The sequence below is a fragment of the Microcebus murinus genome, chromosome 10 (assembly GCF_040939455.1).
Source record: "Microcebus murinus isolate Inina chromosome 10, M.murinus_Inina_mat1.0, whole genome shotgun sequence".
NCBI lineage: Eukaryota > Metazoa > Chordata > Mammalia > Primates > Cheirogaleidae > Microcebus > Microcebus murinus.
The window spans coordinates 26,931,842-26,950,763 of NC_134113.1; positions in this window are offsets into that span (position 1 = coordinate 26,931,842).

Genomic DNA, 18,922 nt, shown 5'->3' on the forward strand with positions numbered 1-18,922 from the left:
GAACTTTGATTCTCAAATGAGAAGGTTATGATATTTTATGAAATTCTAAACTGTGCTTTTTAAAAGCACCACTTGATTGAGGTGTAATTGGCATAAAATAAACTGCATGTATTCAAATTGTATAATTTAAAATCTACTTTTGAGTAATAAAACTCAATTCCTTTTCCTCAGAAGCTCCTATATAGGTACCAATCTATCTTTCTTCTTTTTTTCCCTTTTATTTCATCATATTATGGGGGTACAAATATTGTTAGGGTTACATATATTGCCCCTGCCATTCCTCTCCCCACCCCCCACCTTACTAAAACATCATGCATGTCCTACCCCCAGATGGTGTGCATCACACCTAATTTGTAAGTATATATCCTTCCCCCCCATCTGCCCACCATCTGATAAAAGTTTTTTTTTTTCCCTTTCTTTGACCTTTGGGTTACATTGTATACCTTTGTCTTTCCCTAGGAAGGGTTAGAGGTATTCCCTCCTCCTCCCTCCACAATGCTCGCCACAACCCTAAGATGTGTGTTTTGGGGGACAGGGAGATACACAACCTATCTTTCTTCTTGTCTTCAAAGTTAAGCTTCTCAAGGGAATTGTCTTAACTTGCTTAGTGTAATTACTCATCTTCCAGTAAAGTCCATTTTCAACCCCTCTCAGACAGGCTTCTATTCTCATTACTCAGGTGAAATTGCTCTGGCAAGGCCCACCTGCCAATCCAGTGGTCATTTTTCTAGTCTTTTCTTACTTGGATTGTTTGTGACATTGGCCACCATTGTCCATTCTCCGCCATCTTGAAAATTTCACTTTTCTTGGTATCCACAGAGACACACTCTTCTGGTCTCCCTCCTACCACTGACATGGCTCCTTCTCAGCCTCCCTCCTCTGCCTGGTCCTGACTGACATGACAGCATTGTGTTGGCTCTGTCCTTCATTGCTCATCTCCTCAAACTCTACACTCTCCTCGGGTGAGCTCGTGCACTCAACAGACTGAGCATATGTTGGTGGATTATAAACAAATGATTTCAGCTTAGACCTCTCCTCTGACATTCAGATCTATATACATAAATGCTTATTGGACATCTCTACCTGCATATATCAGAGGCATGTAAAACTCAGAATCTTAAAAACTCACATCATTATCATCTCCTCAAACACCTTCCCTTCCTTCTCTATTCCCTGGCCTAAGACATATGCCTTCCCTGTGGGAAGCTGACTGTTTTGGCTGGGGAAACAAAATATGAATGCATAAGATAATCACAAACAAGCTTGTGTCAATTTAGTATAATGAAGCAGCAAGAGGCTTAGTAGAACCATACAACCTTTAGAGAAGAAAACCAGAGAAGAAAATCCTGGTGGTACGGCACAGCTGATAGGTGCAAAGCGCATTCGGAAAAAAGATAACATCGAAGTTGGGAAGAAGCTGTTAAGAAAACCTTCACAGAGCTTAGGCAGCAGCCTCATTCCTTCATCTATTCGACAGATACCTGTTGGGGATTTTCTTTGTGCTGGGAACTCTTAGGTTCTAGAGAACCATCAGTGCACAAGACGCATGGCTCATGCTCTCATGGAGCTTATATTCTACTAAGAAGAGTCAGACAATGAACATGGAAAACATTAACAGAAGTAGAATTTTAGGTAGACTAAATACTATAAGAAATTAACAGAATATCATGGTCTAAAAAAGCAGTAGAAGGCTGGGAGGACCACCGCAGACATCATAATGAAGGAAGCCTCTCAGAAGAGTGATAGTCAAGCTGGTTGTTGAATGAATAAATGAAATCTTCCTCTGTTCCTCAACTCTGGAGAGAAGAAAAGATTTAACAACCAAATCAAACAATTCAAAAGATTCCGCAGAGTGGGTGTGAAGCACCGAGTTTATTGGAATTTCCCCAACACATCTGGAACAAATCTCTGTTTCACTTTCTTTCTTCAACATTTGAGATGAGTTGCAGACTTACTGGACTTTCCTTTCTGACCCAAATATTGTGTCTGTGCTCACAACACGGAGAAAATAGAACAACTCTGAGTTAAAGAGGCTCCTTTCTGCAGTGCCTGAATTGAAAAACCTTTAGCATTGAGGGTCTCCCATTTAGCATTAATGACAAAACTTTGGTCTCCCATTTAGCATTAATGCTATCTTGGAATCTCGCAGCTTCTCTAACACATGAGGGACAAATATAACAGATTCGCCTTAGAAGTGGCATCCTGAATGTTTATTCAGGGAATTGAATTCAGGATGCTGGGTTTTGGGAATGCAACAATAACTGAGACAAATTTGCATAAAGGTCTTATCTTCCAGGAAGCAGAAACAGAAAATAAATAAGTCAGCAGATAATTAAAAATATGATGTCTGAGGGTGATAAATACTATTAATAAAATAAAGGAGGGAAAGGGGGAGGAGATAGAAAATAATGGAGGAAGAGCAATTTTAGAAAAGGACACCTCCTGGGAGGTGATATTGGGGTGGAGTGTGTTCCCAGAAGTGGGAGCAGTGAGCAGAAGAATCCTAAGTTGAAAACGAGCCTGCTGGGAAGGCCAGAGTGGCTGGCACGGAGGCCAGCGTGGAGGAGGTGAGTGATGAGGCCCCTGAGCAGAAGGCAGAGCCTTGTACTCCACCGACAGGAGCTGGAAGTTTCTCTAGATACACCAAAGGGGAGACAGTGAAAGGTTCGGAGCAGGAGAGTGACAGGACATGATGGAACTAACTGTTCAACAGGCACATGGACCATTGTGTCAAAAATGGAAGCAAGGATATGTTTGGAACCTGGCGTGGCTCCCGACACAGAGAAAGCATTAGAGAAATGTTTCTTGAAAGAAGTTGTCATACAGTAAAAGCTGTGACAGTTCTGGCCTTTAAGAGGTTGTTTTCTTACTCCCCAATACCTATGTTATCCAGGACTTGCAATGGATGCAACTTGTTGTTTCACGAGATTCGGAAACAACTGTTTCTTCATTTCGAAGAAACAGCATGTCATTTGCCTGGGAGTATGGTTTATTCAGCAAAGGGATAATGTCTCACTTCTATACTTTGCAATTTACACCACACCATTTTCACAAACACGGCATTTAGGCCAGAAAGGCAGGTTCATTGGCTTACAAACATCTTAAATCAAGGGAAAATTTCTCTTAAAGTTTTCTCTTCAACTTGAATGAACTAATGTCCTCAAAAAGTGCATACTCAGTCCTCTGGTTGGAGATACAATTCAAAAACAGTTTATGTGCCACATATTTGGCTTTGCCATAGCAGCAACAGGATAAATAAAAAAACAGAGCTTCTTTGTTCAGTGAAATAAAACGTAAGAAAATGGATGCGTGCTTGTATTGTTATAGGGGAGGAAGGAGAGCTTCAGCTCAGCTAGGTTTCATTTCCTACGCTCATGTCTCTTTACTCCTCTTTAGGGGGTTATAGTTTTTCACATGGAGTAAGGAAAGAGAACTAAGACTCTCTACCATTAAAGAGAAGCCAGAAATCATTGGTTCTTGGTTTACATTGTTTTTGGTTTCTATTTGAGGACGCGTAATCTTGGAGAACACTTAACGCTGACCTTGGGAATTTCTGCTTGAGGTTTTCAAATGACCCAGCTGACCATGGTGAGCTGGCTGATGAGAAAGAAATCTTCTCTTGAAAAGAATTTCAGGAAGACAATGGGACTTAAAGTGAGAGCCTGGGAGTTGAGTCTTGTCACCATTACACTTGTGTGGCTTTCAGCAAGTCACAGACATCATCGTACAGGACAGTGAAGATCCAGTGCATCTGGTGTTTGGTCCTCGCAAAGCACTTTGAAAATATTGCTTCTTGGCCATTGTTCTGACTGTCCTTCCTTCTATTCTCTTGGTAGATTTCTCCTTCCAAGGACTTACTGTCCCCAATAAACTTACTCACTTGAGTTTTTGGTCCCATCCTTGTTTTGGAGGGGTGTGTGTGTTCTAATTACTCAATTGGATACAATATGTATTTTGATTTTAAAATAAAAGAAAATTATTTCTTAGAAGGGGTTAATAAGACAAGTGTGGCATTAACTTAATCTAATCTAGACTGAGGAAGGAGCCAGAAAGAGAGCATAAGCCAAGAGTTAAAGGGATGTGGCAGAGAGAGTGAAGAACAGATGTTGTCAGGGAAAAGACTCCGTGGAGACGTGGTGGCAGAGAGAGTCGGTTACCTGCACAGGGGGAGACAGGCTGAGACATGTCCTATCCCGGAAGTAGACAGACCCCCTGTGAAGGGGCAGGCACTGGACATGTGGGGTCAGGCAGGAAGTCTGGACCAGCACGTACAGCAGCAGCCAGCATGGGATTTTCCAGCATAGCTGTCAACATCAGAGGGCCAGGAGCAGGAAGGAAGGGCAAGTTTCCACAGGCCCAGTGACAGGGGCACAGGAGTGAGCGATAATAACAGCTCCTGGCAGCCAGGCAGCAGCTAATCAGGACCAGAAAATCTAGCACGAGCAGCGGGGTCTCAGAAAGCCTCCGCGCCATTGCCTACTCCCCTACGCACAGATACACAGACACAGGCACGCACGCATCTCTGCTTCGTCTTCTGTTAAAAGTTATAACTGTTGATGCAGCAAAGGCTGTAGAGTCAGAACACATGGTTTGGGTCCTAGTTCCGCCATCTAACGCTGTGTGTCCTTGGCCCAGTTCCTCAAACCCTCTGTAGCGTGGAGGTACTGATGGCCACACCGTCACAGGGGTGCTGTGAGGACATGTGTGTGACACTGAGCCTTGCACATAATAAATGCTCAATAAATGGGATGAGTGAAAGTGAAGCCAGGAGACTAGTCCTGGAGCTAAAAGTGGGCTCACACATGAGAATCGGGATGGTTCTCACAACAGAGATGTAGCTGAACCTGGAGCAAGGGCAAGCCTTGGCCGTGGTGGACCTCAGAGGGCGAGGTTGGCTGCCTTGAAGTCTCTTCTGTCTGCACCAGGGTTGGTTCTCTAGATTGGCACAGGCTGGGGCTTCAGATGGATGTCCAGGAGAGGGATGCAGGGTCGAGACACCTGGCAGGGGCATGGTCTCACAGCAGGCAGGGGGTGAGAGAACAGCATTCTGGAATGGCGAGGGCGGAACAGGGGCCAACGCGCCTACGCAGGCCGGGAAGCCAGGTAATGAGGGCTGAGGAGAGAGTGAGGTCACCAGCATGCAAAATCAGCCATGCAACCACCTCTCAGAATTTCTGAGGTAAAATTCCAGACAGCTGGAGGTTGGCTGAAAAGATAAAAGCAGGATTGACCGCAAACTCAGGAGAGTCAGTCGCTGGTGTAGGAATACAAGGTGGTAGCAAGGAAAAAATTAAATAAGAGAGAGCATAAAATGTGGAGCAAGTTCCAGAAGAGAGAGAAGAAAGTGATCATGCACTGAGGCTGAGTTAGGGATGGGATAAATGGAGCATTCCTGTCCCCAAAAGGGAGGGTGATGACAAGGAGAAATACTGAGGTGGAAAAAAGAGAAGATGAAGAAGCCTTTCTCTGGTGGCCTCAATTTCAGTGAAGAATGAGACAAAGTCATTTCAGAAGAGGTGTGGGAGCAGGTGGAGGCTTGAGGAGAAGGTGTCAAATAGTGAGTGTGGGGACTGCTTCTGCGTGTCTGGAATGCACCTACCCCAGGCAGGCTCAAACAGAAACTGAAAGTCGCCCATACCAAAGGCCTGAAGCAGCAAAACCGAGCTCATTGTCCCTCCCCGACTCCAACTGAAACAAATCACCTGCACGTCTTGTCCTGTCCTCCCTTCCTGCCACAGACCCTCCCCCTAACACCCTGCAGTCGTCTTCACCCCTCCCCCTCCCCCCTGGGCACAGCGCCCGGAGGTCGCCCAGGCAACCTGGGTCGCCTGTGGCCTTTGGTCAGTTATTCTGATATGCCATCTCTGAGAAATAAACATCCTCTTTCTTTTTTAAACGTTTTTTCCCCCCTTACCCTCCTCCCCTGCATTTTGTGCGTCTCATTTTAAAAGTCACCACTTCAGGCTTTCCTGAAATCCTGACAAGAAGGTCCTTTCCTGTCTTTTGTTCTTACAGCATTGCCCCTCCACCCTGTAACAGACAAAAAGGAAGAAACAGACTGCTGCTTTCTTCATTTTCTGGGTCCCGAACTATCCTGTAAGCTCCCTGAAGACAGACCCAAAATCTGTCACAGAGAGTAGCACATGGTGGGTGCTCCGTGCATATTTGTGGAATGAATGAGCAAATAAATGGATTAACTTTCACTACCATTGTTATTTTCCCGTATCTCTTGCTGTGTGTTTCCTTCACTGATGTCTCTTCTTCCTCCTACAGTGAAATGTGCTTCCTTGTGGGTTAGTTTGCAGGACTCTTGTTGGGCATCTGTGTGTTTCCCCCTTTGGACCCTCAGCCTTTACCAAACAGGGGCTGCGGCTTCCGGCCCTAGAAGACTGGACTTTCCTCCTCCATCTGAAAGGGGCAAACTGACACAGCTTCACATCAAACGTCCAAGCACAAGCGTCGTGCTGGCTGGTTCTATTTCTTTTTTTTTTTTTTTTAATTATTTTTTTTATTTTGGCATATTATGGGGGTACAGATTTTAAGGTTTCAATAAATGCCCATTTCCCCCCCTCCCCCCAAAATTCTGAGTCTCCATCATGACCATCCCCCAGATGGTGCACATCTCACTCACTATGTATGTATATACCCGCCCCCCTCCCCCCTCCCACCTGCCCAATACCCTATTACTGTAGCACCTATGTGTCCACTTAGGTGCTACTCAGTTAATACCAGTTTGCTGGAGAATATATCTGGTGCTTGTTTTTCCATTCTTGGGATACTTCACTTAGTAGTATGGGTTCCAGCTCTAACCAGGAAAATATAAGGTGTGCTATATCACCATTGTTTCTTAGAGCTGAATAGTACTCCATGGTGTACATATACCACATTTTATTGGTTCTATTTCTTTATGGGCTCTCTCTCCTCCCTTTGGTCCCCTTGGTTGTCCTATGTAATCATGTTATCCAACTCAATTTTTATCTTTTCTGGCTTACCTGGTTTTGAGAATACTCCTTCACTGATGTATGCATTATCTCCTCTACTTGAATGATTATTTTAGATGCAGAAAAAAAAATTTTTTTTGAGACAGAGTCTCACTCTGTCACCTGGGCTACAGTGCTGTGGCATCAGCCTCGCTCACAGAAACCTCAAACTCCTGGGCTCAAGCGATTCTCCTGCTTCAGCCTCCTGAGTAACTGGGACTACAAGTGGGTGCCACCACGTCCAGCTAATTTTCTCTATTTTTAGTTGCCCGGCTAATTTCTTTTCTATTTTTTAGTAGAAATGGGGTCTTGCTCTTGCTCAGGCTGGTCTCGAACTCCTGAGCTCAAGTGATCCTGCAGCCTCAGCCTCCCAGAGTGCTAGGATTACAGGGGTGAGCCACCATGCCTGGCCTTGGAGCAATTTCTTTTAATTACTTCCTAGAATATCTGAGAAACACAAATATGAGGCATAAAAAAGCCTGGGAAAATGACCTGATCCAGAGACCAGCCCTGAAAATTGTTGTCATATTACCCAAAGCAGGAAACAGTCTTCATTCTATTTGCCAAAGTATCAATGAAGCAGGGGTCACATAGCAGAGAATGGTCACTATTCATGAGCTAGGTGGTTGTTTTCTAGAACTGTTTCTCCCAGCCTCAAAATAAGCTGATAAAGAAGCTCTGGGGCCAATTGCATGAATTCAAATCCCAACGTCACCTCTTACTAGTGGAGGGATCTTAGTTAAGGCTCTTGATATTTTTGTAACTTAGTTTTCTTTTCTCTGAACTGGTGGTAATAATTATGCTTAAATAATAGGGTGATTATGGATATGAAAACACTTAGACACGTGCCTGGCAGACAAAAGTGCTTTCATAAGTTATTTGTTAGTTATGGAAGGTGGCGTCCAATCACAGAGCAGAGAGGACTGGCAACGGTGGGTTGGGTGCAAAGGCCCCAGGCTCCAGGTAGTGCTGTAACTGGGCAGGTGGCTAGGGCTCCCAGAGAGGAGTGTCTGAAACTGACTCACACTCCCAGCTTGTTGTCTGGAGTACAGGGTGGGCCCTACGTATATGCATTAATATGTGTGTCGAGGGAAGGTTCCCACTAATTTTTGCCTGCGTTCCCTGTGTGTATTGATGCTTCCCTCTGGCTTCTCACGTGCACTCTCTTTCACTCTTCCCCAGGATCGCAGCCCTTCTTGGAACCCTCATCCCATCGGCTGTCTAGATCTCCTTTTCTTTCTTTCTTTCTTTCTTTCTTTCTTTCTTTCTTTCTTTCTTTCTTTCTTTCTTTCTTTCTTTCTTTCTTTCTTTCTTTCTTTCTTTCTTTCTTTCTTTCTTTCTTTCTTTCTTTCTTTCTTTCTTCCCTCTCTCTCTCTCTCTCTCTCTCTCTCTCTCTCTCTCTTTCTTTCTTTCTTTCTTTTTTTGAGACAGAATCTCACTTTGTTGCCCAGGCTAGAGTAAGTGCTGTGGCATCAGCCTAGCTCACAGCAACCTCAAACTCCTGGGCTCAAGCGATCCTGGGGCCTCAGCCTCCCAGGTAGCTGGGATTACAGGCATGTGCCACCATGCCCAGCTAATTTTTTCTATATATATTAGTTGGTCAATTAATTTCTTTCTATTTATGGTAGAAACAGGGTCTCGCTCTTGCTCAGGCTGGTTTTGAACTCCTGACCTTGAGCAATCCATCTGCCTTGGCCTCCCAGAGTGCTAGGATTACAGGCGTGAGCCACTGCGCCCAGGCCTAGATCTCCATTTTATTTATTTATTTTTATTTTATTTTTTTTATTTTATTTTTTTTATTTTAGCATATTATGGGGATACAAGTGTTAAGGTTACTTATATTGCCCATGCCCCCCTTCCCCCTCGAATAAGAACTTCAAGCATGTCCATCCTCCAAACGTTGCACATCTTACTCGTTGCAGTTGTATACGCCCATCCCCTCCTCCCCCCTCCCACCCTCCCGACACCTGATAAATGTTACTCCTATATGTCCACTTAGGTGTTGATCCATTAATACCACTTTACTGGTGAGTACATGTGGTGCTGGTTTTTCCATTCTTGAGATACTTCACTTAGTAGAATGGGTTCCAGCTCCATCCAGGAAAGTACAAGAGGTGCTATATCACCGTTGTTTCTTAAAGCTGAGTAGTACTCCATGGTATACATATACCACATTTTATTAATCCACTCATGAATTGATGGGCACTTGAGTTGTTTCCACAACTTTGCCATTGTGAATTGTGCTGCTATAAACATTTGAGTGCAGGTGTCTTTTTCATAAAGTGACTTTTGATCTTTTGGGTAGATGCCCAGTAGTGGAATTGCTGGATCAAATGGTAGATCTACTTGTATCGCTCCGTTTTGATCAAGACCGTACACATAAGAATAACACATGAGCCTCCCAAAGACTCTGCCAGGGGCAAGAGGGGACTTAGGTTGGAACGGAAGTCCAGCAATTCTATAAAGAAGTTAAAGATTATTTTTAGGCCATTTAAATTTTTCCCTTGTCCCTTTGCTTGCATCTCTTCGTGTAATTATGAAATCAGAAATTAGGCTTATTCTGGAACTCTGCAGTCAGCCCACAGCTACCTTTTCAGAATTTTTTTCCATGACCATCTTACCAGTACCTTAAATGCTTTCCAAAATGGTCTATCTGCCATCCCCCAAGAATACTTGCAAAAAACTGTGGAGTTTTTCTCTTCCGAACTTGTGTTCACGCCATTCCTTTTCCTCTGCTGTCACATATCCCATAGTGAGACTTTAACTATCCCTGAAGCTCCTTACAACACAGCACGAGGTCTCTGCGAACACGCCATTGGTTTCTGAAACACTGGGTGATATCCCCTTTTCCTGAAGTCCCAGATGTGTTTGTTTTAGACACGTGTTTCTCAAATGCGCATGCAAATCACCTAGGGAATCTTAGCTGAATTCACATTATGATTCTGGAAGTCCCATACAAGGCCTGAGAATCCACATCTGTAACAAGCTCCCAGGTGATATCCGTACGGTGGGTCCTTGTGCCAATTCCATGACACCTACCTGATTTTGCCCTATCTCTGTGCTGTTTCACCCACTATGTTTTGAGCTAGTTGAGGGCAGCATCAATATATTTATATATCTTTATATTCTCCCAATGTCTGGTACATTGTCTTGCATAGACAATGTACCAGTAAATGTCTGTGAAATTCACTACAAATGCTTAAATGTTCTATTTCATATCAGACTGGGCTTATATACAGAGTTCTGTCTTACCTTTCCTTCACTGGCATCTCATCTCACTCCCACTAAATTAAGTCACCCCAACCCTGGACCCCACTTGTCACCAGAAGAAATCTCCTTTATACTAAAATGTTAATGATTTGAAGTGTTACCCGTATCAAGAATATTCGCACAGAAGAAACATCACTGGAGAGGTCAGTATCTACATGTATGCTACACCATAGTTCATGCAATGCTTTGCACTTCCCCCTAGGTAATTAATTTTATAGCATCTTGCTGAGTGGCATAGGTCTCTTGGCTATATCTGAACCAAGGGAGAAGTGTTTTCCACCACAGAATACTATTTAGCAGCTTCACAAACTAAAAATCCTTCATTATATAGATATCAGAATATTATAGACATTTGCAATTCTTTAGTTGCCTTGGCTTCTGAATAACCACCCACCCAACTTGGTAACCTGGAGGTGGCATTACTTTGTGCTCCAGGCTTCATATTTCCTGCTTGTGCTGGAAGTTCGGTGAGCATGCTGATTATAATCATCTCCATGATTCGCGTAGCATCACATGATGTGCTCAGTCTTGGAAAAGGGGAAAAAAAAATCTTTCCTAACCTTCTCTGGTGGTAGTGCCATCTCTGTCCTACTTGTGCTTCTCCTGGGGCTTGTGCTGCCTCCTGCTACCGCTGCTGATTTTGAGAATTGGTGGACCTTGGAGTCTTTGCTCAACCATCTCTCTATCCATGGCTCCACATCAGTTAACTCTGATACTGCTGGGAAGAGAGGAAGAAATCAGTTCATTTTCACAGAAGGTCACTTATTTTAATTTTTTTCCCCTATCATGTGAGCTATGGCTTGCAGGAGAGATCTTTCTGATCCCCTAGGGGCCTCTTTTATCCAACTGTCTCCCAACTGTCTGTCTGCCCACTCAGTTCTCCAGCCTGTGAGCTTCTCAGTGCTACGTGCTTCTATTACAGTCTAGACATGCAAAGGAAGTGGATTCCAGGACCTTTAACACTTGAGCAGTAAAGATATATTTTAACAGAGGGGTCTTCCAAGGCCCTTGAACTCCTTCCATGCAGCCAGTCATTCCCTATGCCTGTGCCTAGGTTGTACTCTGACAAGACGAGGCCATCTGATTGAATGAGTCATGACTTTGGGAGCTACTTTGTCATAGTAGCCTCACATAGGAACAACAAAGTTTCTGAGTGTGGCTCTTTCTCAGGCTACTCAGAGTCTCCTACCTGGAGCCACAGAGTTTTGTGACACAGCACACAGGGCACTTTGCCAATAGACTATAACAAGACTGAGACAGAGAGGCCTCTGTGCTTTCTTCTTTAGAGATTCCCTGTCCATCATCTCAATCCTCCAATGTCAACCTTAGTTTTTATTCTGGCGACTTTACTAATTATTTGCCCTCACTTATAATGCATGCATCTTTGTGTTTGTGGATGGGTAGATCAATATCACATCTCATTTTCTTTTGTGGAGTAGCATTAGGCTGTCACTCAGGGTCATTTAAAATGACCTGTTATTAAGAAGGACATGTTCAGGGTATGGCCAAAGGCTCATCTGAAACCCTGGAAATTGTAGGTGTAAAGTATTTCGCAACAAGTTTGAGGGAGGCCACCCTGGGGTAATTATTAAAAGTCTAGAGCAATAGCTATCATGTAGGCTGCTTCAGAAATTAACTTAATGTGAAAATAGAGGTCATCTGACTTGCTGAAGTGTAAGGACAGGTAGCATGTGGGCCCAAATTTGGCTTCAATTTCCCTTTGAAGTTAATGAGTGTTGCAGGTACTTATCTAATCATGGCATTGGAACCAGTATGTTCTGCTCATTCAGGAGTTTGTAATGAGATCTGATGTTTATGTCCCATACTCTTCCCCACAGACTGCAGAAATACCCTTTGCTCAACCCTGTCTAATCATTGTAAGTGTCAACAGTCAAAGCTAATGACAGAAAGTAGGTTTATTGGGCAGCAACCCTGCCTACTTGGCATAAAAGACCTATTCCCAGAAAATTGGGTTAAGCAATCCTGTGAACTCTAGTCTAACAGAGTTTCAGTGGTTTGTCGGTTCCAAAATAAAGATCCTTTGATAAGGTTGGTAGTCAACATGGAGTAGGTGGGGGAGGGTTGCAGTTGACGTTTATTTATTATACTGTATAGCATATGAGTCTTAGCCTGACCTCTTTCAAGATCAAACTTAAATCCTTAAGTCCTCCTGTGTGTGTCTCTGTCCATCAAAATACTCACTGGTCACCCCGTAAATTGAATTTTATTTATTAATGTTTACCAAAGACCTGCTAAATTCCAGGTGTTAAGTTAGGCTTTGAAGAGTCAAAGGTAAAGACAGTTCTTCATTTGATTATGAATCCCTACATCATGGTGGTCTTGCGTATAATTCCCAAACCTGGCTACTCAGTGCAGACTATTGAAGAGTTGGCTGCATAAATGTTATCCTGAGAACTTGTTAAATATACAGGTTTGGAGGTCCCAATCCCAGAGTTTCTGGTTTAATATATCTAGGAAGGGATCAGGGCATCAGGTTTTTTGTTTTTTTTTTTAAAGTTCAGTGGGTACCTTTTAAAAATGCATTTATTTGTATGTTTATTTCATATTCTTAGTCCTCTTGAGCTATTCAAGGTTGAAAGAGTTATGTTCAGATATTTTCTTAATGGTATAATCTTGTTGACTTTTTCTTATTTTTTCTAATAGATTTTGTTTTATATACTTTAATATCTTTTATCTTTTGCTATTTTTAAATATATAATATACTATTATTAAATAGAGTCACCATAATGTAAGATAGATACTTTGAACTTATCCCTTTTGTCTAGCTGAAATTTTTTACCCGTTGGTCAGTCAACATCTCCCTAACCACCCCCTCCTTCCCCCCAGCCCCTGGTAACCATCATTTTACTCGTTATGTCTACAAATTTAGATTCCACGTATAAGTGAGATCACATAATATTTGTCTTTCTGTGCCTGGCTTATTTCACTTAACATAATGTCCTTCAGGTTTAGCCATGTTATTGCAAATGACAAGATTTCCTTCTTTTTTAAGGCTGAATAGTATTCCACTATATATGTATGTCATATTTCTTTATCCATTCATCTGTTGATGGCCACTCAGGTTGATGACATATCTTAGCTCTTACATGTAAGCCTTTGTTAAATCTGTGTTTCTTAACCTTGAGTGCATGTTAGAAGTTTTTGGAGACCTTTTAAAAAATGCTGATACCAGGTCTCTACCTGGTACCAATTAAATCAGAAACTCTAGACATTGGGCCCTGGGCATTGACATTAAAAATAAAATTCCTCTGGATCCTTTTGTGGTTCATAAGCTTGTTGCAATGTCATTGGTACATTACCTGTCTGATATGAAAAAAAATTCTGTAGGTGATTTTGATATGAATCCAGAGTTAAGAGCCATTGGACTAAATGTTTGCCATTGATAAGAATAAGTGTGGGGAACTTCTGTCTTCCTAGAACCAGCATGAGACTTTTGATGATTCCATCTATTTCTATGGTTATTTTCAGTTTTCAAAGTGCTTTCATGTGTCTGCACACAATCTTGCAAGCCCCTGGAAGAGATCAGCTTGTCTATACCCGGGGTCAGAAGGCATTTTCTGTAAAGGGCTGGGTAGGAACAGTTTTAGGCTTTGTGGACCCTATGTCACAACTAGTCACCACTGTGGCAGGAAAGCAGCCATAAACAACATATAAATGAGCAGGCGTGGGTGTGTTTCAGTAAATTTATTTACAAAACAGGTTGGGAGCTGGATCTGGCTCCCTAGCTATTATTTGCTAACTCCTGGTCTAGACCAACACTTGAATTTCACAGATGAAAACACTGAGGTCCAATTGGTGATGTGAATTAATTCAGATCTCAAGGCTTGGAAAGGGCAAAAATGAGCCTTAATTTCTGGTATTTTGACTTAAAAACAAAACCCCAAACCCCAAAATCTACAATCAACTGAGTAGTGCCCTTAAAAATTAAAGAGGGTTTTCCCATCCTTGCCTTTTGTGTTTGCCTGGCCTTACGTTGCTCTGGTGTGCAATGCACATGTTCGTCACTCTGCCCAGTTTGCAAGCTCCTCGAGAGTGGAGTCTGGGCCTGCTTCAGTGTCAAGTCTCCTCGGGTCTGGGCAAAGTAGCGTCCATTCTGATACATTCAGACTGATACATACAAGTACTGTCTGATACATTCAATTAGTAAATTGAATGTATCAGAGCTTGTGCATTTGGAGCTCAGTCTCATGCATTTATTTCAAGACAGCCTGGGCTGGCTGGCTAGTGGATTTCCGTGTGTATCTTTTATTAATATCTACCTTACTGTTTGTGCTATTTGTAACTTCAAATAGTGTTCGTATAATGACAGAAAAAGTTTGAGGGTTGTGGCAGTGGGATAAAGCAAAGGTCAGAAGTCTAATTATTTTGAGAGAGTCAACCTTCATGTTTTGCAAACAAAAAAAACAAAAAAAAACTGTCAGAAATCAAGTTTGAGCATGATTCTCTGCAATATTATTTTTTTCATCACTTGTTCTTCTGCCTGGGCATACAGGACAGTATATATGCAATACGTTACTCTCATTTGTCATCCAGAAACCTTCCTTCTTCCACCCCCTGCCACTGTGCAGTCTCTCCAGTTTGACCTTGAGAGGTACTGTTTACACTTGAGTGAACCTAGGTCTCTCCCTTCTTCCTTCAAGCTCAGCAAATGGACAAGAAAAACCTGCAGAACTCGTTCAGCAATTTCAGACTATAAACAAGCAATCCAAAGGGAATAGGGGTAGATATTACCTTATGACTGCAATTAAACTCTTCTCTCTTGAGGTTGTCAACACACCCGACTGAGCCGTGGCCTGAGAAAGTTGCTCATTTCCCAGGCAGCTTTGCTTAATGCAAGGTGCAAGGGGCTATTATCTGATGTACCCTGCCTTGACAGAACACACGTATTTCACACACAAATACATGCACCTTCATATACATATGCACACAGTAGCTAGTGTCTCAATATGGAAATAGTAGAAGACAGAATGTTATGGTTTTATGAAGATAAAAACATAAAACTTTTAAAAGGTAATTCATTCTGGGGGAGAGTGGATCATATGCTTGGGAGGTAAAGAGGACAATTTAGACAATAAATACAGGGTGGGGTTGTAATGTCCTATGATATAATTTTCATATCTGCAACACAGAGCTACATTATTTCACTTATAATTTTATACTATGATAATTTGGGAGATACAAAAGAAATATATAACATGGTTCCTACCCTCTAGTATTTGGCAATTATTTGGTGAGAAAGGACAATGAATATATATGTCATTCAATGCATGAATGATGCACACATTTCAGAAAACGATGAAGACCCCAAATGGAATAGGTAACACCTTTTAACTTAATTCAGAGGAGAGAATTTTCAGTGTGGAGTGGAGTGGCTAGGAGAAAGTGGTATTTGAGTTACGATGAATTTGGATAGCAGAATGGAAGGTCTTAAAGACCATGCCAAGCTCAAGGATGAACTAGCAGAGGCAGGAATGAAGTTTAGGGTAGTGCATTTTTCTGGGGGCATGATGGTGCCTTGGTTGCAGAGTAAGGTGGAAACTGAATAATGTTGTGGGCTTGGGTTCAAGCCCTAACTCTGCCACTCTCTTACCTGTAACTTGGGAAAAGTAACTTAACCTCCCTGAAACTCTGGTTCCTCTTCCGTAAAATGGGGTAATAACATTGCTCACTTTATAGGTCATTTTGAGGATTAAATGAGATAATCCATGTTAAGCTCTCTGTGCAATGCTTGGCACACTGTAAGCGCCCAATAAATAATAGCTATTAAGTTATGGAAGATCCTAAATGTCCTATAATTTTCCAGATGCGTTAGTATTCATCTTTTCTCAGAATTTGCTTGTGGCATAAAAATCTCTTCTCAGACTATGACTTCTTTCCTCCTGTCCCCGATCCCAGCAACGTTGCCTGCATCATGAAGAATTTCTCCATGGGCCACGGTAGGACAGACGCTCTGAGGCCTAGCTCTCCAGACTAAATGTCATGAGTCAGCACTTTGGAGTTCCAACCTGAGCGGGATGAGTGACACGTTCTCTGTGCCTTTGATTATCTAGCTTTTTCATCTATAACATGACCTTTGATGGTGGTACGAACAGAGAACAAGTATCACCCCACCACCATCCTCCATCCCTTGGAAGGTATAAAATTCTAAATAAGAGTACCATATCATGTTGTGTGCTTTATTACTTGCATGCTAAGCCTCCACTAAAAATCTTCAAAAGAAAAGAATAATAAGTTAGGATAGGAGTATTTAAAAAAACCCCACAAGATGTCCCCTAAAAGGAAGGGTTTACAGATGAGGAAATAGAAGCCCAGCTGGCTGATGTGACCTACTTATGGTCACATAGAGCAGAAGGTCTCCTGATGCCAGTTTGAGGCTTCTTGTATATCGTACTAATCCTACTTGTTGATTTATAGAAGTATTAACTGCCTTATTTTCCCCTTAATTAGGATAGAGAGTAATTCTCATTATTACATCCGGGAAGAATTATGCCAAGTAAAGATTATGCATGGAACGTTTGTCATGCAAAGTGCTGCCCTTCGTACATAGAGAGACCCTATGCACTGTGTCCCCCTGCCCGGGACTGCCAACGTGAGCGCCTCCCACCAGCCTATGTAGATGATGAGCTGCTCCTGTGATGGGACTGCGATGGCCCTTTGATGGCCATGAGATGCCATTTAGGAGAAGAGTTGACATCTTTTTTGTTGTTGATCCTTAACCTTCATGGGGCATGAGCCTCTGAGGGGTCTGCTGTCATGCCATGCAGGGCTTTGCTCATTCATTCACAGAAGGGTTTTGCTCAGCCTCAGCTGACCGGTTGCTGCTTGCCGGGGCCAGCGCGGCCGACTGCTGCTGTGTTTCCCAGCCCTGCCAGCAGGATCTCATTCTTTACAGCTGAGCCTCTGAAGCAATTCTTCGGGGCAGCTTTTTTTGTGCTCCTCCACTGGGCTCAACGGTTGGCGACTTAGGGATGCAGCATCACAACCTCTGCCCTGGTGTCTGAGCCGCTGGAATCCGATTTCCGGGGCAGTTGCAGTTTGGCGGCTCCCCAAGGCATTCTCTTGAGCGGCTGTTCTGCCTGTGCTGATGGGAAGGCCTTGAGAATCCCCCGGGAAGCTTGTCAGACGGGCTCATGGGAATAGCAGAAGCCTCTTTCCCATAGTCAAAGTGTCCATTTTCATCATCCCTGTTATTGAGCTTCTTTTGTAAGAAAAATCATAAGACAAACACACTCCTTTCCAAAGAAGCGTGGACTTTTACCATGAGAGTTCGAAGGAGGCTTGCTGTGTACATGCCCCTCCTCCACCCTCGTGTGGTGGCTCATCCTTTGCTTTGAATCTGGGTGTGTCCAGGTGGTTTTGCAACGTCCATTAAGTCTCACCCACCCCTACTCTCTTAGGTCCCTTTGATGTTCCGATCCTGAGAGGGTGGCCAGATAGTGCTCCCCAGAACGGATGATGTTCTGCAGGTATCTGGACACTTAAAGGTCCTAAACACTCATCATGGTTGCTGTATGGTAAATGATGTCTGAGAGAGACTGTCCAGGCCTGAGGTCTGGGAAAACTTGACGCAATAGTAACTATTTGCAAGCATTGAGCATATTGTGCATCGAGCTTGGAGATCACCAGTTTACATGGGTCATATTATTTGATTTTCATAATATTTCAAAAAATAGTTTCTTCCATTATTTCCATTTTACAGATGAGAGCATCGAGGCTCTGAAAGGCTAAATGACTTGCCTAAAGCCGCATACTTAGTGGTGGAGTCAGAATTCAGTCTCCAAGGCTTTTGGATCCCAGAGCCCATATCTTTCATCACTATGTTACACTGACTTAGTTCTTGTGTCTGGAAACTGTTGACAGTCTCAGGAATAAACTGCGTCTCGATATAAATAAAGCACAAATTTGGGTGTGCCTCATCCATGGACACATTCCTTTTGAACGCCAAAGGACAAGAGGTTAACCTTGTGACTTTGATAGGAAATATAAGACAGGTTGTGAAGTTTCTTGGGTAATTCTAGGTGTTTGGACACCTGTTCAGCTATTCTGGGATTCTGTGGTGGGGGTGAGGGGAATAGGGGGAGGGTGAGGTCATTATTGCAAAAACCATTTCCTGAGCTCTTGACTTCAGGAAATGCTGCAGCATTAAAAATACCCATTGTGTGGGAGAAGTGGTAGAAGCATGACTCACGTTTAGCAATTGTGTCCATAGGTCACAAAGGATTTGGGGAACACAAGGGACATTCATACAAGATTGTGTTTGTGGGTGGTTCATGATGAAATTTTTAGTAGGTTAAGAAGCATGGTCACATTTCAAGGAGAGTGACATTTAAGAGTCTCCATGGAAATTGTGAGATTTGACTCACCCATTCATACATTGATTCACAAACATCAATTGTCCACCTACTAAGTGCAAAGCCTTGCAAGAGGAATAAAGCATGGTCCTTGCCCTTTAGTGCAGTATTTGTGAATTGGTGGCAGTGAGACAGGCTGCTTTTTAAGTCTCCTTCTTTTTTTGCTCCTTGAAACTTTGATGAAAGGAGGACTAGCCCTTAAAGAAAGCCATTCTGTTTTATTTTATAGAACAAATTATTTTCAAAAACAAATTGTTTCCAAGGCGTGGGGCTGGCAACTCCCAGGCCTTCTGCTCAGAA